Source organism: Anticarsia gemmatalis, chromosome 13 (assembly GCF_050436995.1).
Source record: "Anticarsia gemmatalis isolate Benzon Research Colony breed Stoneville strain chromosome 13, ilAntGemm2 primary, whole genome shotgun sequence".
Classification (NCBI taxonomy): domain Eukaryota; kingdom Metazoa; phylum Arthropoda; class Insecta; order Lepidoptera; family Erebidae; genus Anticarsia; species Anticarsia gemmatalis.
The window spans coordinates 2,565,338-2,584,089 of record NC_134757.1 but is presented as its reverse complement, the minus strand read 5'-3'; positions in this window follow the sequence as shown (position 1 = coordinate 2,584,089).

Below are 18,752 nucleotides of genomic sequence, written 5' to 3'. Positions count from 1 at the left end.
GAAACGAATGTAACTTTCATTTCATAGCTGTATCAGGTTTTACTGTACAAATTGGCATAAGATTTTAGGGAATATTACCGCTTTTAGGTGGCCGGGCTGAAATATAATTTCAAGTGATTATTCTTTCTAAATATGTATTATAATTTAAAATGAAAGCGTTACATGTATTCTATATCTCTATATCTCATTATGTACTGGTATTAGTTTTTGGTAGGTGTTGCAGTTTTACTGTTTTATATTAACGAAATAATTTCAGCCCGGCCACCTGCAACCGCTAATATTTCGTATGCTATTGCATTTTACGATTCGATTTTGTGTTACATATGCATAAATTATATAGTACATTTAATCTGTAGCACAATATTGCCAGTATTTTTTGTAGATTAGTGGGAAACAAGGTGGCCGGGCTGAAAACGTCAGGCTGGCCCGGCCACTAAGAAGTGCACGTAATTTCTTTTAAAAAGAGTTACATTGAAAATGAAGGTGTTACATATATTAGTATACTCGGGTACATTGGATTGATAACAATCTCATTATTAAATTCCATGGGGCCGGGCCAGCCTGACGTACATTAATAATTTAGTATTCATTAGAGAACTAGGTCTTTGTATGTATGAATGTGAATGAGGCAAGGGAAATTTGTAAGGTTGGTACCAAGTGGCGTTTTTTAAAGTCTGCCTAAAACTGTGCCATTATAAAAATTTTAATTGAGATTTTTAGAGAATAATTCATTGCTTTACAAGAAAAGGGTCACAAATCAACTACGACACAAATATAGATTTTGAAAACAATGTCTCAAGTTTAATTTTATGGAAATTATGTAGTACAAAATCTGTGAATCTCTTTTGAATTTGTTTTACTATAATTATTGTTCTATTTGTTTTTGTTGTACAATTTTTTTTTTTTTTTTTAAAGACAACTCCCGCACTAAGAACTGCTCTTGTGTCGCGGGGACTTTTACAAACATACAAACAACGGACACAAAGCACAACCAGACCCGAAACAATTATTTGTGGATCGCACAAATAATTGTCCCGTGTGGGAATCGAACCCACGACCTCCCGTTGCAGTGGTATCGGCGTGGCGACCTAAACCACTGCGCCACGGAGGCAGTCTGTAGTTTATTTAATAAAAACACCAAATGTATGGTACCAAAAAGCTACTATTTATTGCATTTATATAAATATTGTCAGATTGAATGAATATATTATATTAAGAAAGAAGAGTGAGAAGATAGCATATGTATGTTCAGAGTCAAATTTGTATCTACTCCAGTCACATTCATAACTTTTAAACTCTCGCGTTGCATGTTTAATGTATAATAGAATACGGGAATTAACGCGAACACGCATTTTACCTTCAAATGCCTAACGTTTTGGCGCAGGTAAAATGCGTGTTCGCGTTAATTCCAGTCACATTTTTGGAAGCATTTTGTTCAATTTCAATATTTAAAGTATTTTATATTTTGTCCATTTTATTTAGGATGGGTATGGTGACATATGTCAAATTAATTCTTATAGAGAAGTGGCCATGTATAATTATTTTGTGTGAGCTGATTATCGAATACGATTGCGGTTAAAATGTAATCGATCTCGATAATCGATAAAAGCTTTGAATTAGGTACTTATTGCTAATATACATTTTCGCTAGGATGAATAAATAAGGTTTTAAGGTTGTAAAAATAAAACTCTCATATAAAATCGTATAAAACTATTCATAATAATATATTTATTCGCAATCTGTTTCGATATATTCAATATAATCAAGCGTTATTGTTAGCTTTGGAAATTAATTAGTCATTAAATAATATATATATTTATCCGATTTGTTGCTAATAGTATGGGTGTATTGGAACACATCAAATGTCACTGTACCCATCCTAAATGAAATGGACTATAAGTGCAAAGAAATTTTGCACACATTGTGCATTGTTTTTTTACCAATAGCAATAATTAAATACATATTTCTGTACAAAAAAAACAATTTAAATGCGACTGTGAATAAGTACGTGTTTTTGACGCAGATTGTAAAATTTTATCAGTATTGTTACTTTTATATTTAAATGTTTTTTAAGTTACTAGCGGTCGCCTATAAGGTTAGGGAAATAAAAGTTTACTTTCTCAGTTTTTACGCCTCGGGGGATAATTTTCCAAAAACACTGAACCACGTCTTTATTTATTTTTTACTAGCTTTTAGCCGCGACTTCGTCCGCCACCTGAATTTTCCCATGGAAATGCGCCATTTTCCCGGTGTAAAAAGTAGCCTATGTCCTTTCTCGGGTATCACAATATCTCCATAACAAATTTCATGCAAATTGGTTCAGTAGTTTAGGCGTGATTGAGTAACAGACAGACAGAGTTACTTTCGCATTTATAATATTAAGTAGGGATTATAAACTTGAACGGGCAGTTCCACTCTTTTTAGCTTCAGTAAATGTAGAATTTTTATACAAACTTTCATCTCCTATTTTAACCCATTAGTGATGCGAAATTCCAAAAATCATTAGTACTTACACTAGAAAAGGAACTGTGGTGCCAAATTTCAAGTTTCTAGTAAGTAGTCAGTATTCGGCCAGTCATTCAGTGTTGCCATAGGTATAGATATAAAACTCGGACAGTATAATACTCGTGCTTTGTTACCACCTACTAGTAATCAAGTTTTAAGTTTAACTTACCCTTCTCAGACTCTCTGCCAACCGTTAACGAGTTACTATTATTATAAGTATGATAAATGTTACGACGGCTGCTGTCTCTCAATAGTCTATGAATGTTAGTGCTGTAACCAAATATATGGATACTTAGTTGTTAATTTTTGTACGTTTTTTATACTGTTTTAAGTATAACTATAATAGTTGTTATTATTATTTTATAAAGCTGAATTAATAATATAGCCTTAATGTAGCCTAATATAGCCTTATTTCTAATAATAATATAGCCATTACAATAATTGTAATGGCTATATTATTATTAGAAATACGTAAGTTAAAACATTCTTTTGTTTTTATTTATTATCCTCAAGAATTAGTGATAGCTGAGTGGTATAAGTTGGTACCTCCCACGCAAGTGGCTACAGGTTCGAACCCGTACTCCATACAAATGACTTTTCAAAGTTATGTGTGTGTTATAAATAATTACTTGTTCCAATGGTGAAGTAAAACATCGTAAGGAAACCTTGCATTCCTAAAATTTATTTAATACATTTATTGAGGGCATGCAAAGTCCCCAAGCCGACTTTGCATCCCTTCAAGAACTTTTCTGAGGAATTCCCAGGCATGTAAGGTTGGAAATAAAGTCATAAAAATATTTTTCTGACATTTATTTATATGCAACACAACAGTATAATAAATATTAAAATTAAATATTGTTTCAGACCATTTTTTTTAATGTAAGTACCTAATGTACAAATGTAACGAAAATGTTCAGGCAGCTGTAAAATACAAAAAAATCTTATTATGTAAAATAAAACTAGAAACTAAATTACTAAACTATATTGTCTTAGGTAGACCTTGAAAATACCTACTCCTAATCAATAGATTTACATCAATAAATAAATACTTTCTTACAATTAAAAATATGACTAGATGAATTAACAAATTGCACTAAGTAAAAATAATTATTATAAATGCCTGACCTGTATGCGCAGTACACATCTCAGTTGAAAACGTAAAATTATTGGTCACTATTCAGTACATTACTGCTTTGACGGAACGTGTTAATCACTATAATCTAAGAAAGAAAACAATGTACAGCATATTGGTTTCCCAATAGCTGTCTACGAGAGCCCTGCCTGTTTTTGCTTTCAGAACCAAAACGGATGAAGGTTTTTAAATATTAGGAAACTAACAGTATTCAAATTTGAATGAGCGACATAAGCGTAAAGCAATATACATAGGTTTTTATTGCCACAGGATTATCACGGTTTTTTTTAAACTGTCTGCATTAATAATATTTTTAAAGGCGACTCCCGCACTAAGAATAATAAATTGCTCTTGTGTCGCGGGGACTTTCACAAACAACGGACACTAAGCACAACCAGACCCGAAACAATTATTTGTGGATCGCACAATTAATTGTTCCGTGTGGGAATCGAACCCACGACCACCTGACGCAATGGTAGTGGCGTGGTGACCTTAACCACTGCGCCATGGAAGCAGTCGATACTCGATAACGAAGGTGTCGAGGTAATGACACATGCATTATTTATATATGTATTAGCTATGCCAACTATAACTGACATCGTTATAGCAAATATAATGTGTCGTTGCCCTTCGCTCCGTCATCTGGTTGACCTTCCATTGATAGTGTATTGGACACTTCAATTGGTCTAATACAGTTAAACTGATTTTTACTAGTAGGTACCGTACCTATTATAATTTCACGGCTCAAAATTCTAAATTAAAACTATAGTACGCTTCAGAGGCGCGTTTCCATACAACCATTGACTGTCGGCAACCGGCTATCGACCAATTTTGTGTGGAAACCTGAGCATCGCCTCTAGAGGGCACCAACGAAACTATTTTTACGATACATTTTAAATGCCAAACTCTCGTTACTCGAGTCGAGAATCTCGCTACAAGGTAGCACCTACGTTCTAGCATATTAGCCAGAAATTGCGTCAAGTGTATTTTTACTACCGTCAAAGCAGTACCTAACCAAACAACGTCGGAATGTAAAAGTTTGAATATTTTATCACCTCTTAGCACAAGGCTTTACTATAGGAAATATTATGTTACACTGATATATGATAGCTAAAAGTGCCTAAAATCATAGTCAGTCACTAGGTTATATTTACGAGTATGAAACAAGCGTTATATTTGAGATAACAGTGATTGCAGTTTATTGCACAATGTTACATTACGCATTGTAATGTTGAATAATATGATTTCAAGTTTCAACTAGTCGGAACCATTCTACGGAAGCCAGAATATTAGGTACTGCAAACGGGTCTGAGATACGACAACGGCTGGTTCAACTTAGCAACAAATATACCTTGAACCTTTAAATCAGTGGTTCCCAACCAGTGGTTCCCAACCAGTGGTTCGCGGAAGTCAAAATATAATGATTATTACCTACACTCTATTTTTAATATACTTACTTACGTAGTCGGCCCTGCTAACAAGAATAATAAAAAAGTGGTCCGGACTAAGAAATGGTCGGGAACCCCTGCTTTAAATCAACCATATAACGTATAAAGCCGCAATAAGATTGCACAAATATACACTATCAAATACAGATTGAAACTATCAAACATATTGCACAATGTTTTAAACACTATACGATAATGTTGCACGATACATCATATTGTACAAGTTTACTGACCGTCTAATGGTAGCTAAGTATCCGTTTACGGTAAACTTGTGTGTACAATCTACGATACTTTAAATTAGTGAGGTTTTGTCCCAATGTGGCTTCCGGTAAATCCATGGCAAATTTTGTCCTTACTGTTATTTGAACCAGATGTAGACTCTGATGGTGATTGATAAAGAGTCCTATTCCGGTAAGCCGCGATTCTTCTCCAATATTTTTTCATGACGAGATCAAATAGGAACATGATCATGGCCGGCATTGCAGGTACAGCTTTGAGGTAGGTCAAATACAACCAGCCGTGTATATCGACCGGCTGATAAATCTCAATTTCATTCTTCACTCACAAGCAAAAAACTTCGTTCATTTGTAGTCATAGTCGTCGCCATTTTTTCGTCTTTCAATCCTGAAAAATGAAATAAAATAATTGTTAGTCACATTTTTAAGCTTAAAAAAATGAGAATTTACTACTTCGTTTTGGTCTTATGACTTAGTGACTAAGAAATATTTTTCTTTATCAACTGATATTATTATAATTTGGTTTTATTCCACTGTGCGAGAGTGTTATTATAGTTTCAAATAGTGAGCTTAGAACACTTTTAATTCCATCAAAATCTTTACTAGTAATGTTATATGTACATAGGTAGGTAGGTATATCTATCTATAACTAAATAGTGCGATTCTGTCCAAGTAGGCTAGACTAGGTATTAGAAATTTTGTATAAAAAAAATATCTGCGCCCCTAGCGTAATTTTGCAAGAACTATGTTCTTCAAAGAAGCCATTTTCTACCTAACAATTAATTAATACTTATAATTCTAATAAATAATATTATTTGCTGGAACGCGTTTAGGGGTAATTCAAATTTCTAAATAAAATAATTTTAAAATTGTTAATCTCTCTAAATAATTTAAATAACGCATATTGAATATTAAAAATCAATCGAAAACTAATCAACAGAAGTGCTAATAACTTTGTTTATTTACTTTTCGTGATTAAAACCGGTTTTTATGATATTAATCTGACAAAATATTTATACCTCAGTTGTTTTTAACGCCGCACGACCGCACTAACAACTAAAAACTAGTTAATAGCCTTTTTTATGTTGTATTATGCTGATAATGATCTTGCCACCGCTTTTTATGAGCCAATAAAATAATGCCCAAACAATAATTTAAGTAGTAATGCTTAAATAATTTTTAAAAGCTGCCCGTCTCGGCTTTCACTTAACAGCGGATTAACGGGAATAACTATATTTTACTGACAACCGTATTAAAATCGGTCAAGTGGATTTGGAGTTTATCGAGAACAGAGAGAGAGAGAGACATACGCGACGAGGGGACTTTGTTTTATACTGATAGTGCTTCTAAATTCCGATAATGACTACAAAATTACTCACTCTTCAGGTGTCATGCAGGTATGCTGATACCAATCCTGCCCTTTAGGACACCGTCCGTTCCTGATAACTTGTCTTTTAGTCCGCACTAACTTTTCTGCAATACCACTGATGGGCAAAACCGTTTCTTTATTATGCAAACTGACACTTGCACTACGAACAACCACTTTAGTATCGTATTCAACTGGTAGAGTGTACGTTAGAGTTAAACTACAGTATAGAAATAACACGATAAAGGCGACCGCAGCCATTTTTTTTATTATATTATGTGTCCAACACAGTTCGAAGTGGTCTCACTACTGGCCATGAATGAGTCTGATTGAGTATTTATACAGCTGCTCAAACAAGTGTATGTATTTTTCGTGACGTTTGTTACGATGCGTCATCTCAACCAGTATTATATGATGATACTGGCAACTAATTGCTTTTTCTTAGCTTTTCCTTAATAATTCAGATAAAGGTTACTTTTTTTCTATTCTAAATCAATAGCGCGATTCTCTACGATCGGGTAACAAAGTTTAACATTTAAAATGTCCTACAAAAATAGTTCTTAGGACGCCCGCTAGAGGCGCTAATCAGGTTTTCATACCAAATTTCTCGATTGGTAGTCGGTTGTCGATGGTCAATAGTGGTAGAGGAGCGCGCAGAAGGCATTTTCCTATGTTATCGGCTATCGGCAAGCGGCTGGGTAGCGATAAATTTATTATGAAACACTTACCAAAGCTCATAACAGACTTTCCAGGAACTTTTTTTGTAACTTTATATGCCAAATGTTCAATGTTCGATAGTTTATAGTATCGACTGTAGGAAATCCTACTACAGAAAATTATTGTAGTTAATTATTACAGTTAATTTATTGTAATGTTAGTTCTAGTTTAATTAATGAATTCGCATACCTACATACTTATGAGCAGTTTTTTAGTAACTTTGTTTGATGTAATTTTTATGTATTTGACAATCCTTTACAATTCGCGGGGCGGAAATGTACAATATTTTTCACTTTTTTTTCACTATGTACAATTTTTTTCACGAACGGGGTTTCAAGCCGGGGTTTGCAGTTCCGACATTTTTCGAAAAAAATCGATTTTCACATTATAAATGGGAAAAATTACAAGTTTATACATACTAATGTATGAACTCGTAAAACTCTTTGGCTTTAAGAATCACAAATGAGTACACGGTTCATTAGGTTTATTTCAGTGAGCTCGTGAGGTACCCAAATATCGAGCTTTTTTGTGTAGAGAAAATATTTTTTTAAATCTTTTCTTTTTTGGATTTAGCTTAAAATTTGTCTTTTTCAGTGTCTATGGTAAGGTCGTAGACCCCAAGTGATCCGCGTACCACATTATAAGAGAGTTTATTTAGGAGTATAGAAGCGGTTACCAGGCAAATATAAAGCTGTGAGTAATTTGTGCAGGTATTATGAGTAACGACTAAGTTTTTTCATTACAGGTTTGGTATTTCCCACGTGGGCCACCGGCGCGTGCGCAACTGGTTTGAAAATCCCTCGCTCGCGCGTTTGTGACCTCTCATTAGCCTTTTCGCTTTAGACTCAATTTATCAACCACTCAGGCCGCGTTTCTCGTTTCCATATTATAATACACAAGAGTCCTCTGTGGCGCGGTCGGGAGTCTATGTGACTGCCGTGCGAGAGTGCCGGTAAAACCCTATTACTTAGCCTCCGCTGTCTGTCGACGTTTCGATCAAATTGCATCGACTGTTATGTGTACAAATCGCGAGAGTTTATTATATATATAGCTTAGCCTTTGTTCCAAGCTATGTTGGAGCTGGCTTCCAGTCTCACTGTATGCAGCTGAATACCAGTGTTATACATGGAGCGACTGCGCGAGAGTTTGAAATCGTTAATAGTCCATCACGACCATCGCTGTTGTTAAAATGTTTACATACCCAATCTGTACTTCAAGCTCTTAATGACGTGACTTTAAAGGGAAAAAGTGTCAATTTGGAACCGATTTCCCCATGACGTTTTTTGAGGTAAAAAAACAATTAATCCTGCTGCGTCAACCGCGGGTATTACTGTATTCTCTCATGAGAACTTTGACCTCCAGGTGCCTGTGACGTCACAAGGTATGACATAGCTGTGACATTATTATTTTATTTATAACTAGAGGTCGTCCGCGACTTCATCCGCATGGAAACCCGTCCCGTGTAAATCCCGTTCCCACGGGAACTCCGGGATAAAAAGTAGCCTATGTGTTATTCTGGGTCTTCAGCTTACCAAATTTTATCGTTATCGATTCAGTAGTAATTGCGTGAAAGAGTAACAAACTTCCATACATACATACTCACAAACTTTCGCATTAATAATATTAGTAGGATTTATAATCTTTATTATTCGTATAATAAGCTATAAACGTAATCTAAGCCCCACAAAACCGTTAACACAGCTTGTCTGTGGAAACTAATAAAAACCCATTAATGTCCCACTGCTGAGCAAGGGACATCCCCGTAATGAGGACTCCCACGCAAGTGGTTGCAGGTTCGAACCTGAGGCAACAAACCAATGACTTTTCGAAATTATGTGTGTATTAGAAATAATTATATATCACTTGATTCAACGGTTAATTAAAACATCGTGAGGAAACCTTACATGCCTAAAAATTTGTTTAATACATTTATAGAGGGCATGCAGAGTCCCCAACCCGCTCTTGGCCAGCGTGGTGGACTGATGGCCTACCCCTTCCTCCTCGTTTGGGAGGAGACCTCTGCAGTGGTACTGTAATGGGTTAAAAAAAAGGTGTGACCACCTTGATCATAGCGCCACGGAAGCCGTCATTATTAAGTACTTATACTACAACACTGTAAAGTTTTATCAAACTTTCACATTAATAAGGCCCAGCGCAGACAGACCGGAATAATCCTCGCGCGGTCTCGAGCATTTTCTTTACGGCTCGCGGATGCTCGAGCATGCTCGCGACTGCTCGAGCCTGCGCGAGGAAAACTTTCTAGGTTACCATTCTTCATTAAACAGGCCAGTTTTCGTGAAAATTCGTCAACGATGATAGACTGGGCCATGATTATAATTGCTCTTTTGACTGAAGAAGAATAAAAATGACGTTCTCTCTCTTTAAACTCAGTAACAACATTGAAATTTTTCATACGATGCTCGCGCGTCCTCGAGTATGCGCGGGGATACCCGCGCATCCTCGAGGACGCGCGAGCATTTTTTGACAGGTTCAAGCAATTATGCACTTTATTTTAATTATTTTAAAGTTGATTTTCAAGTGCGTTAAAAAAATCCTCTCCGCTGCGCTCCTCTTGGTCTGCGCTGGGCCTATTAGTACGACATTGGACCAATTGAAAGGAAAGACTGAAGTAGTTGAATCCTGCTGTAGTATGTTAGCAAGTAGTGTTAAAAGTTCCCATGAAGTCCCACAGATGGCGTTGTATAAAATTGTACTATAGAATATCCTGGTTTAAAATGGGGAAAGGCATTTTATCCGACCTGCATATCGCATATCTCAGTTGACAACTATTTGAAAGCCATTACGTTGTACATTGTTTTCTCTCATATAGTAATTAACACTTTACGTTGAAGCAGCAATGTACTGAATAGTGACCATCAATTCAATTTGACGTACACTAGTTGTCAACTGAGATACGTGATGAGCCCACTGTACATAAGGCAACGCAAAGTATTATTGTTAAGTCTTATTATTACGTCTACATAATCGCAAAGGAGCTCGTGGCTTAGTTAAAAACAGTCCCGGGGATCGATCTTTGAGGTCAATTAAGGTTAAGGATGGGTGACCATAATATAGGGGAACCTGTTGTACCTTGGCACTATGTGTACCTAGGCCACTGGGCTCGTTTTCATATATTCGCGCGATACTAAATTCTACTGTTTATGGTATTCGATACGTCACTACAGACTATTCAATGTGTAGTTAGTCGCATACCGCCATTAAGCCGGTGTTTGGTGTTATCGACGCTGAAACTTTTTTGTGTGAAAAAGTAAGTATTTCTAATATATTTTGTAGTCTAATAGTTTTAAAAGTTTTCTAATAGTCACTTAACTGTTATATGCTATCGGTTCTTTGATTTTACAAGTCTCAACACAATAAAAAACTTACGAGATACTTAACTCTAAACTATATAAAATCCACCGTTTTAGTGAAGTTGGAGTAGTGTTGTACCTCGGCCACTGTCGATCAGCTGTACCTTGGCCAGTGGCCAAGGTACAACCTGGATGTTGTACTTTGGCCAGGAGAATATGTTATTAAATTATTTCACATTTACGTAATAATATTCCTAATTAAATATCTTTATTACTTCAGAAATCGATGCAAAAATCAATTAAAAACTGGAAATGGTCTGAAAAAGAGGATTTAAATCTGTACCCGATGAGTGACGTTGTCGAAAAAATTAAAACCCCGCAAAAAGTTAACAAGAACAGAGAAATTTATTATGTTCCAGAGATACAGAAGTACTGAGATTTCTACTAAATGCTTAAGGCTGAATAATATATCTACACTAGCTGACCCGCGCAACTTCGCTTGCGTCACATAAGAGAGAATGGGTCAAAATTTTCCCCGTTTTTATAACATTTTTTTCTGCTGCTCTGCTCCTATTAGTCGTAGCGTGATGATGTACAGCCTATAGCCATTCTCGATAAATGGGCTAACTAAAACTGAAATATTTTTTCAAATCAGACGAGCCGTTTCTTAGAATAGCGCGTTCAAACAAACAAACAAACTCTTCAGCTTTATAATATTAGTATAGATTATTGATAGTGTTTTTATAATAGCTAGTCCAAATGACTGATTAAAATTTAAGAGAGAAATAATAATTTGTATATAGGTAAAGATAAATTGTTTCAATATTTTGTTTTCCATTTGCTATGCTATATAGGTATATTGATTTGTTGTATTATATTATGTGATATCGTCGCTGCGCCTGCCAAGTTCCACATGTGTCTTTTGTGAGATTTTGGAAAACTTTTTCTTTGATTTGGGACACAAGATTCATTTTTTTTTAACATCAAAATACACATATGGACTTTGGCAGGCGCAGCGATGTGATGTAACGAAACGGTGGCAAAAAGTTAGTTGTTTTTGTTTAAATATTTTGTTTGAAAAGCATAAAAATAGCTATGAATATTATTTTAATTTTGATCATTTCTAAATGTTGATCAATTGAGAATTTTTAAAATGTTTTGTTAAATACTGTATACTGTAATAATACTGTGTACTGTAATAAATCAAATAAAATGATTTTAGTTAACAAAACTTGATAATTTGCTTAAATTACCCCCAAATTTCAATGTGTCCTAGGTACAACGTACTACTGGCCTAGGTACATAGGGTATGTTGTACATTGGCCACATTTCCCATTTTTTTCTAAATTTAAAAATATTATGTAAGTATTAAATATACATTCCTGATATTTTTTTGGTGAGTACCCAAATAATTGACATTTCAAAATATGCAAATATGATTTGTGTGCTGCACGTCAAATCACAATAAAAAATATATTTCTAAAAAACCGGCCTAGGTACAACAGGTTCCCTTACATATCGAGTTAAGGCGTTCTTGAATTTTGGCCTTAATTCTGATCGGAGAATAGATCCACGTCTACCAGGAGATCATGACTACTTGGTGATGTTGTCTCCATGTTCTATTCTTTCAAAATTATAAAGAGAGTTCTTCTTCTTCTTATCGCGTGGTTAGTGGTCAACCTAGTGTCAAAGTTGATCAAGCCGCCCGAAGGCCTTTGACGTGGCTTGATGACTGTTGTTTAATTAATAACAACTGGGACTGACGTTTTGCGTGCCCTCCGAAGCAGGGAGACGTCCAATTCAAATACCACTACGCGGTCACCCATCTATGGAATGACCGCGCCTAGGTTTGCTTAACCCACAGATCGTTTACCGACTGGTGAGCACAACTGGCTATGGACGCCTTCTGGCTATGGCTAAAAAGAGTTAAAAAGTAGAAGTAAAGTATCCTATGTACATCTCTTTGTCCTAAGCTACCTCTCCACCAATTTTCAGTGAAATCGGTTCAGCCGTTCTTGAGTTATAAATAGTGTAACTAACACATAACATAACATAATTATATAGATTGTTATACAGTCAACCTGGGTCAAACCAACAAAATTGATAAAAGTTTGCAAATCTAAAATAAACCTTTATCAATTGTGTTGTTTTCTATGAAAAAATAATCGAAACTAGTTCAAATTCCCACTGTCAATGTTGCGCAAATGATTCAAAGTTACCCAAATTGACCTTAATGAATAAATTATTTAAAAAAGCCCTATACTGAGAAATCATTACGACTTATTTCGAGGAAAATGTTGCTCTTTTAATAGAAGAAGGGCGTATGCTGAAGCTACCTGTGCTTTGCTACTAAAAGTGTGACGTCACAAACTTACCTTAACGCATTTTATTTGAGGAAAGCTAATGTCATCCTTTTAACTTGCGTAATCGCTTGGGTACGAATATGTTTGTGTATGTAATATTGTACCGCATATTATTATTTCACTGAGTCTACGGTCTAAATAAATAAATAATAAATGAATATCATTGGACAACTCACACTCGGTCATTTGATTCCAAGCTAAGCAGAGGTTGTACTATGGTAACCAAAAAACTTATAAACATACTTATATACTTACTTCTAAATGCATATTTCTAAAGATTAATTGACAACCAGCCTCAGAACAAATGCTCGTGCTCCTCACACAAATATTGTCCCGAGTGGGATTCGAACCCACCACACGCGGCGCTACGTTTATTGCGGCGAGGTGTATATAACTGTACACGAGTTTTCCAAAAGTCGCTGGACACATGTATTCATATTCATGTACCTGTGTATTGTGCACACACTTGGACACCACAAACCAAGTCCTGCACAGCAAGGGCGCGTTCCCACTATGTCGTAACGATTAATTTATCGTTGGACGACTGTCGTCTCTAGCTGTTTCCATTATAACGATTGTTTGTCGTCAAAAATGTTATCGTATAGTGACTGTCGTATCTAGCCGTCCCCACTGTCACGATAATCTGTCGTCACTGCAAAAAATGTCGTAGACGATAGTAAGTCGTGTCGTTCTATATGTGAACACCTCCATTTAAACATATAAGCCACGACACTTAAAACTAGACGATTATCTGTCGTCACGACATAATGGGAACGCGCCCTTAGCTGGATCAATGTAGCTTGCTGCTGTAGCCTAGCAACCAGCGGGCTTATCTCGTATCTCAGTTGACAACTAGTGTACGCCGAATTGATGGTTACTATGTAGTACATTGTTGCTTAAACCTAACGTATTAAACACTATATTCTAAGGGAGAAAACAATGTACAGCATAGTGGCTTTCAAATAGTTGTCAACTGAGATATGTGATAGCTCTTCATGCTAGCTTCAGCTACCCTGGAAGTTTATAGCTAGCATTTGGTCGAGTTTAGGAGTTAAAGAAAAATTACAATATTATTATAATATTTTATTTCCACTGTAAATACATACATACATAAAATCTCGCCTTCTTCCCATAAGGGTAGGCAGAGACTAGAGAACGCCACATAGTATGTTCCTTACAATATACACACAATAATATCAACATAACTTATATACTATTATTATTTAAATGTATAATACATGAGATCATTCTCGCATTACAATCACCGCTCGGTAAACGATCTATGGGTTAAGCAACCATTGGCGCGATCATTCTGTAGATGGGTGACCGCATAATAGTATTTGAGCTAAGCGTCTCTGTGCTGGCACGTAAAAAGTCGGTCCCGGTTGTTCTCAATTACGATAACAGTCGTTAAGCCATGTCAAAGGCATCTTGGGCGGCTTGAACAACTTTGACACTAGGTTGACCACTAACCAAACGATATATAGATATCAGCAAATATGTCTGCATTTGAATTTGTTTGTAGTAATGTATTAAGTTGAGTGATAGCCCTTCCTGTAGGACAGTTGCTGGCAAATTACGATAATTATCTATACTTATAATAAATCTGTAGAGAGGTTAATTCTGTACATTCAATCTATACTAATATTATAAAGTTGAAGAGTTTGTTTGTTTGAACGCGATAATCTCAGGAACTACTGGTCCGATTTGAAAAATTCTTTCACTGATAGATAGCTCATTTATCGAGGAAGGCTATAGGCTATACATCATTACGCCACGACCATTAGGAGCGGATTAGTAACGAAACATGTTACAAAAACGGGGAAAATGATGACTCATTCTCTCTTACGTGACGCAAGCGAAGTTGCGCGGGTCAGCTAGTATATTATATACTAGCTGACCCGCGTAACTTCGGTTGCGTCACATTGGAGAATCATAATTTTCCCCGTTTTTGTAACATTTTTCACTGGTACTCTGCTCCTATTGGTCGTAGCGTGATGATATATAGGCTTTAGCCTTCCTCGATAAATGCACTATCTAACACTGAAAGAATTTTTCAAATCGGACCAGTAGTTCCTGAGATAAGCGCGCTCAAACAAATCAACAAACAAACAATCTCTTTAGCTTTATAATATTAGTATAGATCTGTAGAGAGGTTAATTCTGTACCTTCAATTTATTAAAAAGAAAACAATTGGGGATGTTAAGAAACGGATAATGATACCGAATCTGATTTTTTTTTGTCTGTCTGTCCAGCATCACGTAAAAACAACCGGATAGAACGCACTGAAATTTGTTATAAGCATAGAATAAGTATTGGAGCAACATATAGAATACTTTTTAGCTCATAAAAAAACTTAAATTTCTAGATAATAAATGACTAGATAATAATAATAAGTAAAATGGCACATAAAGAGCTTAATTTAACACTAATACTAAGACTATAATTATCTAAATTTATCTAAAACGAATCTAGATTGGATTATGGTGTAGACTTTTTGGTTTCCTGTATGCGTATCACGCATCTCAGTTGAAAAATAGTGTACTTCAAATTGTATGTCACTATTCAGTACATTGCTGCTTTAAAGAAACATGTTAATCACTATAATCTACGAGAGAAAACAATGTATAGCGTAGTGGCTTTTAAATAGTTGTCAACTGAGATACGTGATACCTGGTCCTTCACCTGTGGCTTTATTTTCTACGGTCAGTACTATTAACTAACAAGAGACTCTCATTTAAAATTGAAGAAAATAGTTCTCGAAAAGGACGCTAGAGGCGCTGATCACTTTTCATACAACATTTCTGTGTCTGTTGTGAAAAAATGCTCTATCGATTGGTGATAACAGATATTGTTTACCTTTAAAAATGAGAAAGTTAGCAATGTGATAAAGGGGTTAACTTACTTTCCACAAAATCGGACTTATACCGTTTTTCACTAGAGACACAGATTTGTGGCTCCACTACTTCAGTTCGAAGTATGCAGTTTAGTGGAAGGTTCATATCTGGCGGAACATGCGTCGCGTATTATCGGTCGCGTAATGCCAGAACAGACAAATGTATTCACACTCAACCGATGATGCGTTGTTCCGAATCCTATACTATTTAGGCTTCGCCCGTCGCATCTTTCGTCATATGTGAATCGTCCCTAGTTTCTCATACATTAGTACTATCGCAATTACATCTGTCAAGCTACAATTTGTCGCAGATGAGTCATGTTGCACTAGACTTTGACTATAGTCGATAGTAGGAAGAAATCGCCCCCTGCACTTCTTGCATACGTCTCTTGCAGGTATTTTTATTCACCATCTGCACAGCAGCTTTTTTAAACTTTCAGTTAAAGAGCGCTCCTTTTAATATTAAGTTACATACATACATAAAATCACACCTTTTCTCCATAGGGATAGGCAGAGACCAGATAATGCCACTTGGAACGTTCCTTATAAACTTCCTTCTTTTAATATTAAGAAACATTTACTTAATCAATAATTTAAGTCCCATGATTGATTAGTGTTGATTCCAGGTTCACATTATTGTTAAATACATGTAATTTTTGGGTTACTTATTATCTTGGCATATATATCAGCTTAGCCTTTCTTCCAAGCTATGTTGGAGTCGGCTTCCAGTCTCCAGTTCCACTCTTCCAGTTTTACATGGAGCGACTGCCTATCTGACCTCCACAACTCAGTTACCTGGGATAACACGATACCCTTCAGTAAGACTGGTTGTCAGACTTTCAAGCTTCTGACTACTGTTAACGACTTATTATCTTGGCATGCGGTAGTGAATCAAGACAAACGTCAGATCGGGCGAGCAGCACTGTAAATCGGTTCTCAAAAAAATTCTAATCGTCGTAGCTGTAAAGAAAAAAAAATCCTCAGTAACTGGTAGTTAAGTTGTTTTAGAAACATGAATACTGATATATTCAATAATGTATAATATTATGATTGATGATTGATGATAATATTATAATACTATTTAATAATATATAATAGAATACGGGAATTAACGCGAACACGCATTTTACCTTAAACTATTTAAAACTATCTAAAACGATGAGATTTTTCTTTTGAATGAAAATTGGCAAATATCATTAAAATTAAATAATTAATACTAAAAATTGAGAATAGCGCGGTAAGTCACTATTGAGTTTTCTAGCGGTAAAATAGTTTTTTTTTCTTTTTAGTTTTAAAAGAAAACTCCCGCACTAAGAATTGCTCTTGTAACGCGGGTCTTTAAACATATAATACGACTATTTGAGGATCGCACAAATAATTGTTCCGTGTGGGAATCGAACCCACGACCTCGTGCGCCCGATGCAATGGTAGTGGCGTGGCGACCACTTTAACCACTGCGCCACGGAGGCCATCGAATACTACTCGCCACAAATACAAGATAATATTTAAAATTAACTTTCTCAATAGTTTCTCATTCACACAAATACCAATTGCAATTTAATGTACCATAAAAAACAATTGAATATATTATCTACGTGTCAAATTACCAAATATAAAACTACTTACTCATCAGGCATGCATCGTGATAAAACTAGTTTTTTTCCTTTAGAACAATGGCCGCTGCCTCTCGTCACATATCTCTTGCTTCTCACAATGTTATCCTCGAGGTTATGACCAGTAATTACTACTTCTTCACTCCTTGGAAGTAAGACGTTGCTTAGGAGTCTGCTGTTGTCTGTATCACCTGTTGTTTCGACTGGCAGGCAATATACTGTGCATAAACACACGAGGAAAATCACCAATAACAATTTATAAGTCATGGTTACGTTTAGCCACTGTTTACTGCACAAAGCGATCCAATCGACTGTACGCTCATTCAAAATGCAGGACTTTATATAAGTAAGTCGTCGCGACCGGCGACTTCATATGTGACTCAAAATGTGACCATATAACCTCTTTGGTAAATACGTTTCACTGTTTTAGTAACTAAACCTTTTATTACCAGAATCGTACGAGGAAAAAATTTGATTGAATATTGGATTAGAACAAGAAAAGTGATTCCTAGATATAATTTATGCGATTAAATATGTGACAGTGTGAGGAGCTCGTGGCTTAGTTAACAACAGCCGCGCGGATCGATCTCTGAGGTTAAGTTAGGCTTGTCGGGGTTGTTCTACGGATTGCAATGCGAACGATTAAAATAGTAGTCGTAGTCGTACTGATTAAATATTCATTGAACCTTTGACGAGACTAACTTGCTTCAATTACAAGGGAATTACCCAAAGACTATTGTACAGTCAGAGCCAAAAATATGTACACTCTGGCACATCTTTATATCAGCTTAGCCTTTCTTCCAAACTACGTTGGAGTCGGCTTCCAGTCTCACCAGATGCAGCTGAATACCAGTGATTAATATGCTGCGACTGCCTATCGGACCTCCGCCACCCAGGTACCTGGGGTAACACGATACCCTTCGGTAAGACTGATTGTCAGACTTTCAAGCTTCTGACTACTGTTAACGACTGTCAAAGATCTTCGAAAATGACAGCCGGGACCCACAATTTACCGTGCCTTCCGAAACACGGAGGAACTCGATATGTATAAGATGGTCACCCATCCACAAATCAACCTCGGTAAGCATAGCTTAACCTCAGAGATCGATCCGCGCGGCTGTTGTTAACTAAGCCACGAGCTCCTTAACTACAACGAATATACCGG